At 37.0% G+C, this 15372-nt stretch overlaps 1 protein-coding gene across 1 annotated transcript in view; it reads right to left on the reverse strand.

Moving 5' to 3' along the window:
* The window catches only part of Rad9 (cell cycle checkpoint control protein Rad9), a 237637-nt gene that overhangs the window by 206222 nt on the left and 16043 nt on the right, over positions 1 to 15372 (reverse strand). The window lies entirely within an intron of this gene.

A 15372-nucleotide genomic window follows, 5' to 3' on the forward strand; every position in this document is an offset into this window, starting at 1 on the left:
CAGCTGAATTATAACATGGAAATAGTAACTGGCATCCTCACTGACACAGAATTAAATTTATATGGTCTCAAAATTTGTGAATGTAACACATTCACAAATTTTGTTGTTTCACTTGCTAAAATGACTCAAGCGTTTAGGGCATAAGCCTCAAGCTATGGAGGAGTCTAGACTAGGTACAAATATAGTGCAAGCGCATTAGAAATACATAGCTATATCTGAATAAATCGGAATATTAGTAAAACGGCATCGTTTTAAGTTATATCTCATATTATGAATACATTCACAATGAGTTGCCATGATATTGCACTACTTCGAATAAGTAACGCTTCACCTAAGGAGAAGACTATTGTTACTTATTCTAAGATGGATACCACCACCCAGACGGCACCGTTTCAGCGCTATTTTGTATTTGTGTGGGATAATAACTCGACTATCCAGTTGTCCCTATTAGACTTAGAAAAGCAAAAAGGTAGAGGGAAAGTAACAGTAGGAGTGGAAGAGGAAAAGAAATGGTGTAGAAGAATGAAAGGGACAGTAACTCCTTCAACTCACACCACTCAAAAACTCATAAAAACTCCTCAAATAGGCAACACTTCCCCAGTGGAGAAGGACGTTGTTACCTATCCTTGGAAACTCCGGACATCATCAGGCTTCCCTTGGTGCCGTTTCAGGGCTATTTGGCTCTTCTTCGGTGGGTGGGGTGGGTAGGTACCCAAGTGATGCAATGATGGCAAAACAGTTATGAAGTATAACTCCACAATATGAGAGATACCTGATGGGTGTATCATGTATTTAGACTCAAGCGTTTAGGGCATAAGCCTCAAGCTATGGAGGAGTCTAGACTATGTATAAATATAGTGCACGCGCATCAGAAATACATAGTTATATCTGAATAAATTGGAATATTAGTAAAACGTAACGCTTCACCTAAGGAAAAGACTATTGTTACTTATTCTCAGATGGATACCACCACCCAGACGGTACCATTTCAGGGCTATTTGGCCCTTCTTCGGTGAAGGTGAAGCGTTACTTATTCGAAGTAGCGCAATATCGTGGCAACTCGTTGTGAAGGTATTCACAATATGAGATAAAACTTAAAACGATGCCGTTTTACTAATATTCCGATTTATTCAGATATAGCTATGTATTTCTGATGTGCTTGCATTATATTTATACTTGCTAAAATGTTAACAAACTATTTTGGCACTGTTAGTCATGAATTACTTTCTGCTGAGCAATTTTATACAGGTACCGGACCATTTATCCGGGAAGCTTGGGACTGGAGGTGACTTGGATTTCTGGTTTTCTGGATCAAAGCTTAATATATACTTAAAATATAAAATAAACAATGAAAAGTGAAGAAATTGTATTTAACAGATACAAATTAATTTCTAGAACAGGGTCTGTTTAATCAATATTAATCCACTAATCTTTATCTGAAGACAATTCAACATCTGGGGTGACAGGTACAGGAAGAGAAGAAGCACAGGTATTGGAGGTTGAAGGTTGAGGCTGAGGCTGAACTTCACTTGAAAGTTTCTGGTTGATCTTTGGAAATATATCCTGCAGATTCTGTTGTTTCATATACAGTCGATTCCGGTTATTTGGGACACATAGGGACTAGTGCATTTTGGCCTGATTAAGCGGCTAACTCAATTATGCAAAGTTTCACATAAATAGTTAAAAATACAATGGACCCCCATTTACAACTGATTTTCTGTACAATCAAATCACGTTATGATGGACTCACCACAGTAAAGTACCATTCACTATACAATATATAGTAAGTGCCGGTCATTATGATTACGTTTGTGAATTGAATTTTAATTCTATTAAACAGAAATTCTAATTAGCAAAAATATGAGAAAAATTATCCACAGGCTATAAAAGTAAAGTATATCAAGCACAAATTTATATATATTACGTTACCAATTAAAAAATTAAATGATATGTGAAAATCGGAAGAATATTTTCCACAGGTTATCAAAATAAAAGTAAATTTATGCTTACGTGCATAGCTTAATTATTATGTACTGTAATATGTGCATACTAACTAGTTGATATTTCTGTTCACTAACATTTGTGAGTAGGGGTTAAAATTTAAAACAGTAAAAAAGATAAGCAATCAATAACAAAGAACACGGCACACACACAATTTGCAAGTAACATGATACTCGCATGTGAGAACGGAGTAACGAGTTACGGAGCTTAAAAAAATAGGAATGAAGAGAAGATTCTGAAAATTTGTTTTTTATATGATTGAAGATTTCATGGAAGGAGAAACACATTTCACCATAATGTGAAAACCCACAGAATTCCAGCTATCAATATTATCGCAAATTCAATAATGTCGAGTTTACTATCCATTTATAATAGATTGCACTAACAGAAAAGCCCAATAAACAGAGGACTGCTAATTGTTTTTATTGTTTTATAGTTGTGGCCTCCAGAAATCCAACTGAACCACGTGGTATGGTCAGAGACAATCGTAGGGTAATCTCGAGTGCTGCAGTCTCCTGCTCCGATTAAACGGTATGTTGTCCTAATTAAGCAAAGTAAACCTTGGCTATTTTCTCGATTGGGTTCTGTTCTTTAAGATTTGTCCCAAATAAACGGCTGCCCCGATTAACTGGTGGTCCAAATAACTGGAATCCACTGTACATTGGTTTTTCTTTAATGAAAACTTCTTGTATTTTATACATCCACATTATATGCTGCTCACTGATGAAGCTCTTTTGCTTCATTCCCTAAATCAGTTCCTCAGTCAGGCTGATACACCATCTATAGACACTTTCTGTTTTTCTTTTTTCAGTGCACTGTCATCATCACCATCATCATCATCACTCTCATCTTGTTCTTATCAGCATTCATTAACATATCTACAATTTCACTATTAGTGAGTTGGAACACAACTGGAGAATCACCATCAATGTTTATACGCTCTTGTATAGCCCCTTCATCAAGTGACTTGGCTACCTCACAGGACAAACCTTTTGCATATTCTAATAAATTTTTCACTATTTCTTCCTCACCAGACATATGAAAACTACAAAACTCAGGTTCATTACTGTCAAGAAATAAGTTAAATGGCCATAATTTATGCCAGCCATTTATCGAAGTATCCTTGGGTACACTGTCCCAGGACTTTGCTGCACTCAAAGTGAGTCTTTAACATTCAATGCTTTCTGAAATTCTTTTATCCCTGTACCTTTGTTGCAAGTGTCTAGCATTTTCCGCAGAAATACATCCCTGTACCTGCACTTGAATGCACGAAGAATGCTTTGGTGCTTTGGTCTAAAGGCTAAATTAGAAAAGTACAATTGGGATGCAAGTAAACAGCACATATTGTCCTTGACTACAACTTCAGCAGGAGGGTGTGCAGTACAATCATCAAGCACTAAAATAATTTTGCAGTCATCAGGTAGTCCCACAGATTTACAATGAGCCCTAGCATCAGGCACAAAGTTCTTTAAAAACCAATTGGTGAAAATCTGTGTTGTAATCAAAGCTCTCTTATTTGCCTTATAAATCACAGGAAACACCCTGACTCCCTTAATAGGAAAAGTCAGAATCCCTAGGATTCTGACTTTTCTCAACAGTGAATAATTTGCACTTGTGGGTGCTGGCTGCGTTGGAACATGCAAGAATCATAAGTCGTTCCCTGGAATCCTTATACCCTCCTGGTGCTGACTCATCTGCTGTTACATACGGTTTCCTTGGTATGTAATGCCAGAATAAAGAAGTTTCATCTGCATTGTATACCTGTTCAGCTAACAGTCCCTCATCAGAAACCAACTTGGCAAATTCATCTAAATACACCTCTGCAGCATCGTGGTCTGCAGAAGTCTTTTGTCCACAAACCTTCAGCTTGCAAATGCTGTGCCTTTGTTTAAATCTGTTGAACCGCCCAGCTGAATATTCACATGGAGTTGTCAAATTGTGAAAATTTAGCTTGAGCCATAATGGAACGATCAAGTGGAAACTTTTCACTCCAATGCTGCCTAATCCATTCAAGCAACACTCTGTCCACATCTACACTCTTCGACTGGCGTAAAGTTTTTCGCTTGTCCATTAATTTAGGCACATCACTGTCACCATAGAATTTAAGTATCTGTTCCTTCTGTTTCTTGATATCATAGATAGTAGATGTATCAACACCATACTCCTCACTCAAATGCCACACTGAAGCACATTTATCGAGTCTCATAAGTAACTCTACTTTCTTCGATATACTGAGCACAAAATTTTTCCTTTTAGACATGGTAATAAATGAAAATTATAATAAATTGGGACAAATAATCACATAAATGTAGAGGAGGCAAGTGTACACAGCAGCGTGATACTGAAACTGACGTGCGATTGATTGCTATGATTCATGCTTGCTATATCCTGCACATTGTCAAAAAAAAGCCCGTCAGATTCGAAACTAGCCAGTTTAAAAAATAGCCGGTTTTCTGGAAGCCGGATAAATGGTCTGGTACCTGTATAAACTAAATATGCTTTATAAATAAGTCTTATTTTATTTATTAGCGGCTTCATAAATCCTTATTTAAAGCTTTAAGGATTAAGTAAATTAAATAATGGGGATACCATTTCTCTTTTGCAAGTGGTGCAAACTAGAGCAGAAGTTCCCAAAATGTGGCGCGTGCCCTCCATGGGGACCACACTTGGTTCTTTGGGGAGGGGGAAACATTTGTTTTCATGAAGCACTTTTTTTAACAAAATATGGACGAACCATCCCACTAAACTAAGTACAAAAAATTTATTTATTTATTTTTATTATTCGTATTTTATTACTTTGAGACTAAATATATTGAAGTGTATCTTGATTTATAAAAGCATATATATTCATAACTAAATTTTAAGCTAAATCTGTTTATTTGCACTTGTTCTTCTGGAACTTGGGGGACACTTGAAATTAATAAAAAATTTTAAGGGGGGGCTCAAGGTATAAAAGTTTGGCAACCCCTGAACTTGAGGATATACACTTAAATTAAGAACGGATAGCTAAAGACTAGATATAAAAAAATTCTATTTCAACCAAAAGGGTTGAAAAGAAAAAGTCGGCAGACTAAATTATCACATAATTTAGTCTGACAACATTATCAGGCTAAATTATCACAATTTTTTTTTAAGGCTGTTCATGAAAAAGTTTGGCTTCCTTGCATTAATTTGTCTTTATTAACAATAGCAAATACTAAAAGGATATTTAATCTAGAGATGACGTTTACAGGTTGTGGTTTTCTCTTGTTAACATTCTCTGAGAGTATAAGCATATGTCCAAGTCTGATTATAACTTCAAGAATATATCCAAATCCTGATGAAAATTGCTACCTAATTACATATTTTCCTGAACTAACCCAGCATTACAGTTGCTTTACTATTTTTTGCTATTTTTATTCGGTTTTAATTTTTCATCCAGCATTAATTACAGTGCCCTGTTTTAGAAATTTTGTCTCATTGCAATTGCTTCTGAAGATGCTCATATATCATATTTAATACTAACTCACCAGTCAACAACTACTACCAAAAAAAATACTTAAAATATATTAGTATTATTTCATACCAACATCAATATACATTTACTTTACCATTACAGCAAAACTGCATTAATTTTGTAATAATGGCTAAGTATACATAGTCATCCACTGAAATTTAGCATTAACATTGGAAAATGATACAAGCAATCTTAAACAGAATCAGCCAAAAAAAAAAAAAAAATGACACCTCCCATTTCACCTATTCATTTTCTTTTCTAATGTGCCATAAAATCCTAAAACAACCAACCAACCAACCAATCATTTTCTTTTCTAGTTCTTATCTGAACTTACCTAAACTGTCAACTTTCACAACAACAGATGGAAGTTTGTTCCAACAATCAACCTCCCATGAGCAAAAGGCAAGCTTCCTCATATCTATTCTGCAACCTTCCTTCTTCAATTTGAATGTTCCCCCCTCATGTGTGTGTTGTGGTCTGAGCAAGAGGAGTAATCCCATCAGCACTGAGCTTGCTCAATCCATTCAAAGCCTTAAACATCTCGCAGCTACCTAGTCTCCAGATATGCAAATTTGCAGAACTGAAGCCTTCCTTAGTAAGAGCACCCCGTTGTTCCCCTTACCAATCTCATTGATCTTCTCTCTACTCATTCCAACAGATCCATAAGCTTCCTAAAATGAGGCCTCCAAACCTGTATGGAGTACTCAAGATGTCACCTGACCATTGCCTTATACAATAGGATACTCACCTCCTTATCCCTGCTATTCCTGTATATCATTCACAAAATTTCATTACTGTCCAGGCAGTAATGAGGTTTTCTTCAGAGTTGTGTAATTACTCAAGATGTTGCCTGACCAAGGTCCTTTTCATTTTCTACTACCCTGAATGTAGACCCACACAGTTAGTATGTTACTCTGGGGTTACTGCTACCCATATGCAGTACACTGCATTTGTCAATGTTAAACTTCAGTTGCATTTTCAGCCCATCTGCCTATCTTTTCTAGAGCCTGCTGCAGTAGCATACTGTTATTAACCACCCTGCCAACCTTTGTATCACCTGCAAACTTGAATATTAAGATAATATGCCTTCATCAATATCATTGATAAATATAGAAAACAAAAATGGACTCCACTAATAACATTAGACCATGAAGAGCAATGTCCACCGAACACCACTCTATCTTCTCTTGTTCTATCAGCAATTTGCCCTTAACGCCGCACTGCTCCAATTTGTACAGCAGTCTTTTAAATGCAATAGTATCAAAAGCTTTCCTGAAATCAAACTATATGATATCAAAAAATTTTTTGCATCCAGTTCTTTTGTGACAACATTGTAGTATCCAATCAGATCGGTCAGACCAGATTGTCTTGTCCAGATGATCCTGCAATGCTTCTTTACCCAGTGACTCCATTATTTTTGCAGGAACAGAAGCTAAACTAACAGCTGTAATTACTCATGTCACCCTTTGATCTCTCTTTGTGAATTGGCAATACATTTGCACCTCTTCAGTCCATAGGGACCTCCCCTGAGTTCAAGGATGCTTTCATAATTATGGCTAAAGGTTTGCTTACTTCCTTTGCTGCCTTCTTTGATATAACTGGATAGATTCCATCCACCCTAGGTGCCTTTCTTATGTTTAACTTCAAAAATTTCTCCTCCACTTTGCTCTCAACTGTTACAAAATCATTTAGCTCACTGTTATAGTTAATAAGCTTCTGTCCCCTACTTTTCTACAGAATACCTCATATGTGAATGTAGATGCACAATACTCATTCAGTTTTTCAGCTATCTGAGCAACAATCAAAACATTGATCTCAAGTGGACCAATCTGATTCATTCCCTTCCTTCTAGAGTTGATATAAGTAAAAAAGTCTTTGCTGTTTTTCTTTGCATCCTTTGCCAAAGATTTCTCATAATCTGCCTTTGCTTGTGTGACCTCCTTTGTGACTTACTATAGGCTTACCATATCTACCACAGGCTTCTGTGTTGCCTACTAATTTATATGCACCTCATGCACCATGAGTTTCATCAGTCCATCTGACATCCATTTAGGCCTATACCTTCAAGAGTATTTCTTCATTGGTATGAAAAGCCTAGTATGTTCATAATGACTGCAACAATATTATACCAACCGTTATAAACTTTCATTGAAATAAAATAAAATAAATTAAAATTGTTAATAATAATAATAAGATAGAATAAGTAAAATGAATAGTATAATTTAGCCAGATAAAACTGATAAAAAAAGATACACTATCTGTACAATAAAATAAAATATATACAATGAAATTAAACGATGGGATAAACACAGGATAAAAGTAAATATAAAACACTGAAGCTTTTTGAGGCGTCCGCCTCCTTTATCAACAGGAGAGTTTAACATACAGTACATCCTTAAATATCAGCAGGATCACGGTTCGCAGCACGTTTCCACAGGAGCATGAGCAGTACTCTCCATATGCACACAGAAATTGGAAATGGCTCAAGAGTGTGCCAGGTGGAACTGTTCATCCCATTCCAGAACCATAGCTTCAAAGAGGGGTTGAACTTAGATCCTGTCTCTATTAATAGTGTTACGCTCAGAGGAGCAAATTCACAAGCTCTTGAGCTACTTGTGGTGCCAAAATCTGTGTGACCTGTCGACAATAACAACTTTGTCAGGAGAGATTTGATGGTTCCCCTTCCAAAAATGCTCTGCCACAGCAGACCTCCCATAATACATGGTCTTCGTTGCACTACTATGCTCTCCCATACAGTCTTTAAACCGATGCTTTGTTTCACCAACATAACATTCCTCGCAATATTCAATGGGCATTTTATGTCGCATACAACACTACTTACACATTCCATAGGTATGAGTTCTTTAACCTTTGGCACAACAGTGTGCAACCTCTGCCCTGGTAGCTGCACACAGCATGTCTGAAAATCGTGCAACACCCGAGTTATATGCTCAGTTAAGCCTGGATAATAGGGAATGTATGCAGTGGCAATGGGTGTAAACGGCTCTCTACGTCCATGCCCCGCTTCTCAGATACATTTATCTATGACCCTCTGGGGGTAGCCGCATTTCCTGAGATCTGCTGTGACACATTTCATTCCTTCTTTTCTATCATCAGAGGTGCTGTAATGGGACCCAGCCCTATCCAGTAATGCCCTCACTATTCTTGTGATGGTTGGTTCATGCCATATTGTAATTGTGTGTATTGGTCCCAGCACATGGGTTTCCTATACACACTGGTTTTTACTCTAGGGCCCTCCCTATCTACCCCAGGGACTCACATCTGGTGAGTATGGGCTTGGGAAACCCAGGATCCTGAGCTGGACCCTTAACCTTTGACACAGTTGTGTCAAAGGTTAAGGACCCCATACCTGTGGAATGTATAAATGGAGTCATATACGAGATAAAATGCCAGGATTGCAGGGAATGTTATGTTGGTGAAACAAGCATCGGTTTAAAGACTGCACAGGGGAACGTATCAGTGCGATAAAGACTGAGCATTATGGGAAGTCTACTGTGACAGAGCATTTTTGGGAGAAGAACCATCAAATCTCTCTCTTGACAAAGCTGTTATCGTCGACCAGTCACACAGATTTTGGGACCGCAAGTGGCTCAAACGCTTGCGAATTTGCTCCTCTGAGCATAACACTATTAATAGAGACATCATCATGTAGGATCAGAGCTTATCGTGCCTCCTGGGCAAATATGCCCATATGCACATTTTACTAAAATATTAAAAATTTATACTATCATTGTACAATGACAATGTAGCCACTAAAAATTTTGATTAAAAACTCTGATGAAAATGATTTACAAACAATCTCAGTCATTAGCCTGTTACCATAGGAAATAAATTAATATTTCCTATGGCTTCAGTTACCATCCCTCCCTCGTGGAGGGTGACCTCTACTTCATGTGTTTGTCTAAGTCTAAAAACTTTTTCTATATATTCATTGAACATTTTAAAATTGTCTCTATTTTCAAATAAAATATTCAAAGAATCTTCTTGCAATCTGAGAGCCCCTTCAAAAATAAGTCTTAAATCAGCATAATGAGGACATTGCAACATGACATGGAGTCCAGTTTCCAAGACCCCACATGTGCAAAGCCCGGAATTTACCAAGTTGAACTGATTCAACCTGGCCCTCAACCCATGCCCCGTCAGCACAAAACACGCCTTCAATCCAAATTGCAACCAAGGCTTCTTCTTGTAATTTATTAGTTCAACGGATGGGAGAAAACGAAAAGTCTCTCGTCCCTTGTCAGAGTTAAACCAGCGGTTCTGCCAAACCCCAACAAGGGCATTTTCAATCCTTCTCCATTCAGCCTTGTACAACTTTCTACCTGGCACGCTCGTGCCGACAGTGCACGAGTGAATGCCAAGAAGCTCTTTGTGAATGCCCCTTCTCAGGCAGTAAAACAATCCAGATCTAATTACCAAAAGATCTGCTGGCATCTTACCTGCTATTACTTGAACAGCATCCGAAGATACTGTTCAACACACTCGAGTCACACCTAGAAGAGCAAATCTTTGAGCCGTTATTAACTGTTTCTTCACTGCAGAATTCACAGCTCTACCACACCAAGTTCCGGCTGCGTATGTTATTATCAGGGTAAAAACACATTCATATAACATATTAAGTGCTCTGCCTTTTATGCCCCATTTCACTCTAATAACTCTTCGGAGCTTTGCATATAGGAGCTTGACCTTCTGCTTCAGATATCTGGCATGTTCGGTAAAGAACAGTCGCTCCTCCAGATACAACCCAAGGTATCTAACTTTTTTCACATACCTGAGAGAGACATCACCACTTCTTACTAATGGAGGTCTCGTCAAGCTCAACCTGCCTTTTAATAACATTGTAACAGTTTTTGTCTCAGAAATACTCAACTTATTACAAGAACTCCATTCTAATAAATCTGTAAGGAGAAGACTCGCTTTATCCTCCAGTTCTTTTCTTGAGTTTCCTTTTATGTCAAAAACCAAATTATCCGCATACGTTATTGCACGGGAGTCCCCCATGTCATGTCCCAAAAACTCATCAAGAACCATGTTCCATACGTAGGGTCCCAGAATAGATCCCTGAGGACATCCACGTTCAACTTTATATTTAAGTTCATCATAGCTCGTCCTTATCATGATACTGCGATCCGAAAAGTAACTCTGAATGGTCTTATAGAGATTTCCGGGACAGAGTGCAATTCTAACCCTGCGGAGGATACTACCCCACCACAGGGCATCGAATGCACCTCTAAAGTCTACGAACAAACCAAGCACATACCGAGCCTCCGCACATTCCACATAATCCAATAATGTTCTAATTGCATCCTCTGTTGAGGAGCCTTTCTTGAATCCAAATTGTTTCATGGAGCTCAAACCTTGAGCCTCATACCTGGGTATTAGTCTATAGGTTATCAAACGTTCATAGACCTTCCCAAGTATGGGTAGAAGTGCGATCGGCCGATAAGATGCCGGCTCATCAATAGGCTTCTCCGGACTCTTCAGAATCACCTTCAAAACCGCAGTTCTCCAAGACTTTGGAAATGTTCCTTCTGCTAGACATGTATTAAACACATCTAACAGAATATCTTTGTGCTTGGAGAAGAACTGCTTGATAACATGGGTCTCCAGGAAATCCAATCCAGGAGCCCTACCATCTTTCATCTGATTTATAGCCAGTGTTAACTCTTCATTAGTAAAAGGACTCTCAATCTGCTCATTTTTATACATATTATTCTCTTTTATAACTTCAATAAAATCATCTAAAAGTATACCTTCCCTTGGATAAAGGGACTTTAAAATCTGATCCAAGGTCTGCCCCCATGTCAAGGTCTCCTGCTGATCCTCACCAGTTACGCTATGAGTAATATCCGCCAGATATACCTTTTCTGTAATGACTTTGTATATTGGATTCCATGGATCAGCGTTACCTTCTTTATTCACAAAGTTTTGCCATGCTAATAGTTTGGACTTATTTATCTTGGACCATGCTAATAGTTTGGACTTATTAATAGAGACAGAGAAGTCTGCATTCATCCCTCTTCAAAGCTGTGGTTCTGGAACCAGAAATGGCTCGGAAGTGTTCCACCTGGCACACTTCCAAGCCATTTCTGGTTCCAATGTGCATATGGAAAGTACTGCCCATGCTCCTGTGGAAACACATGCTGTGAACCGTGATTCTGCTGATATTTATGGATGTACTGTACTGTATGTTTAGCTTTATTGTTGATAAACGAGGCAGATGCCTCTGAAAGCTTCAGTGTTTTATCACTTTTATCCCGTGATCTACATTGTTTAATTTCATTGTATATATTTTATTTTATTGTACAGACAATGTATCTTATTTTATCAGTTTTATCCGGCTTAATTATACTATTCATTTTACTTATTCTATCTTATTAGTATTATTATTATTATTAACAATTTTAATTTATTTTATTTTATTTTATTTTAATAAAAGTTTATAACAGTTCGTGTAATATTGTTGCAGTCGTTATGAACATGAACATTCCCAACCCCAGATGTCTATTTAAAGAAAGAAAAGCCTAGTAACTTCTATGTTTAATTCCTTGAATGCTTTCCATTTAGAATTTGCTGATAGTAACATTGCCAGTTGGTTCCACTGTACAGAATTTAAAACTGTCTGAGACCACTGTAGTCACCTTCACAAAAAGCAAAAAAACCCTCCTTTTACCTATGGTGGTAGTTACATCTTTAAGTAAATCCCAAACTGATACACTGTGATCACTGCCACCTAGTGGTTCTTTTATCTGCAGATTCTTAATGCATGAATAACCACTGCTAATAATCAGATCAAGGGTATTACTCCCTATTATTGCCTCTCTGACATGTTGCTGTAGAAAACAGTCATCCAACAAAAGTCTTGCCTGTGATGACCAACCCACAAGCTCCAGTCAATACCTGGAAGTTAAAATCCCCTATCATAAGACATTCTGCTTTATTGGCCCACTCTATTTCTCTGTACAGCTGTTAGAGCTCATCCACCACATTATTTAACATTAAAAATCTTTTATACTATGTATATAAAAAAATAAATTTTGCTAAACGAATTTTTTATTTTTATTTTTATAATATAAAAATATACAAAAAAATGCATATTTCAACTTAAAGACGATATATATATTAGTAGCAGCAAATGATGCAAAAAGTAAGTTTATACAGCATCAGCCAAAAAAAAAATAAAATAAAATAAAACACTTGCCATATCACCTATCACTCTCCTTTAACAATTTGTCTAGTTCTTCCTTGAATTAATTCACAAACTATCTGATGCTGCATAAGCTTGCTTTCTTGCATCAAATGCCTCTACTAATGCTAATGCTATCTATCTCTACAATGCCACATGGATGTTTGTTCTAACAATCAACAATCCATTGGCAGAAAACAAATTACTGCATATCAATTCAGCAACCATCCTTCCTCATGTGCTGTAGTCTGAGAAAGAGAAAAGATTACATCAGTAATGACTTCCTCAATCTTTTCAAACATTAAACACCTCAAGCAAATCCCCTCAGAGGCCCTAGTCTCCAGATGCTGCAATTTGAAGAATTGAAGCCTTTCCTCATAAGGGCAGACTTCTGTTACCCTCACTCTCACTGCTCTTGTCTAAACCCATTCCAACAGATTTATATCCTTCAGCAAATAAGGCTTCCTAAGTGTAAGCAGTACTCAAGATGTGACCAATCCATTTCATATACAACGGGATAATCACTTCCTTATCTCTGTTGACAGAATTTCTGTATATCATTAAAAAAAAACATATGAGCTGTCTCCAGCAGCCTGTCTACACTGTTCAAAGAACTTCATATCTGACTCCACAGTTATCCCAAGGTCTTTTTCATTTACCACTATCCTGATTATGATACCCCACCATTGGCACTTTAATCTGGAATTATTATTATCCATAAGCAGTACCTTGCATTTGTCAATGTTAAACTTTAATTGCCATTTCTCAGCCAATCTGCTTAATTTTTCCATATCCTGTTGCAGTGGCATACAAGGATTACTGCATTTAAGAACCCTGCCAACCACATTATCACCTGCTATCAGACAATTCCTATCACCTTCATATCAGACATTAAGGCTGATATGCCTCCATCAATATCATTAATAAATACAGAAAACAACAATTGGAGCACTGAAACCAGGATACTTCACTAAAAACATTAGAGCATGAAAGGCAGTGTCCATTGATAATCACCCTCTGTCTTCTCCCACTTAACTATTTCATATTCACAGCAGTATCTTTCCCCTAATGCCACTGCTCCAATTTGTACAGCAGTCTTTTATGTGCAACTGTATCAAGAGCTTCCCTAAAATCCAAGCATAGGATATCAAAATGATTCTTTTGCATCAGAGTATCCAATCAGATTGGATACTATGATGACAAGATTACCCCTTAACAGATCCATGTTGTTTATGCAATATAACTGCATTCCTGTCTAGGTGGTCCAGCATTACTTCTTTAACCAGTAACCCTACTATTTTTCATTGAACAGACATCTAGCTAACAGGTCAATAATTAGTTAAGATCACCTTTTGAGCCCCTTTGTGAATTAGGGATACATTCACACATCTCCAATTAATAAGAATATCCCCTGAATCCAAGGATATTCTTGTAATTATGGCTAAAAGTTTGCTTACCTGTTTTGCTGCTTCTCTTAATATAACCGAATAGAGCTCATCCGCCAAAAGGTGTTTTTTACATTTGGCTTCAACAATTTCTCCTCCACTTTTCTCTCTGTTAACACAAAAATATTTAATCCCTGTTAGAACTTCATATCATCCTGGTTTCTCCTTCACCAAAAAAATTTCTCACATTTGAATGTAGATGCAAAATATCTATTCATTTTGTCAGCAACCTGAGCCAGATCATCAACAGTTAAACCAACCACTTCTAGTGGAGCAATGTGATTCATCCCCCCTCCTTCTAGTGTTTACATAAGTAAAGAAGTCTTTATTACTTTGAATTGCAATCTTTGCCAGAAATTTAATTTAATCAGCCTTAGTCTGACTAACCTCCTTTGTGATTTATTGCAGTCTAGTTTATATGTACTGTAGGGTTCTGTATTAACCTGATACTTTATATGCAACCCATGCATTTTTCTTCTGTGACACAAGTCTCATCAATTCATTTGACATCCAATTAGTTATAAGGCTTGAATAATATATCTTGGTTGGTATAAAAAAAATTTTTTAGTAGTTTCTATGATTACTTCCCTGAATGCTACCCATTTATTCAAATAGGCCTCTGGGGTTGGGAATGTTCATTATGACTGCAACGATACTACACCAACCGTTATAAACTTTTATTGAAATAAAATAAAATAAATTGTTAATAATAATAATAATAAGGTAAATAAGTAAAATGAATAGTATAATTAAGCAGGATAAAACTGATAAAATACGATATACTGTCCAAATAAGATGAGTCCAAATAACTGGTGCAACATGCTGATGGATGCCTTGTAGTGGTTGTTTTATCTGCAGATTCTTAATGAATGAAGAATCGCTGCTGATAATCAGATCAAGAATATTGCTTTCTCTCATTGTCTCTGTAAAGATGTTTATATAGGAAACAGTTGTAGAGTAAATCTACAAGTCTTGGGGGGGGGGGTGACCAACCCACAAGTTCCAGTCAACATCTGGAAACATGCTGAATTCTGTAAGAAAGGGGAGGACAGAAGTTTATTAAACTCTAAGAGGGAGCTAAATGATTTTGTAATAACGGAAAGCAAAGAGGAGGAGAAATTGCTGAAGTTAAACATAAAAAAGGCACCTAGTGCAAATGAAATCTATCCAGTTATATTGAAAGTGGCAGTGAGGGAAGTAAGCAAACCCTTAACCATAATTAT

Source organism: Mastigoproctus giganteus, chromosome 1 (assembly GCF_048544385.1).
Source record: "Mastigoproctus giganteus isolate SK-2022 chromosome 1, ASM4854438v1, whole genome shotgun sequence".
NCBI lineage: Eukaryota > Metazoa > Arthropoda > Arachnida > Uropygi > Thelyphonidae > Mastigoproctus > Mastigoproctus giganteus.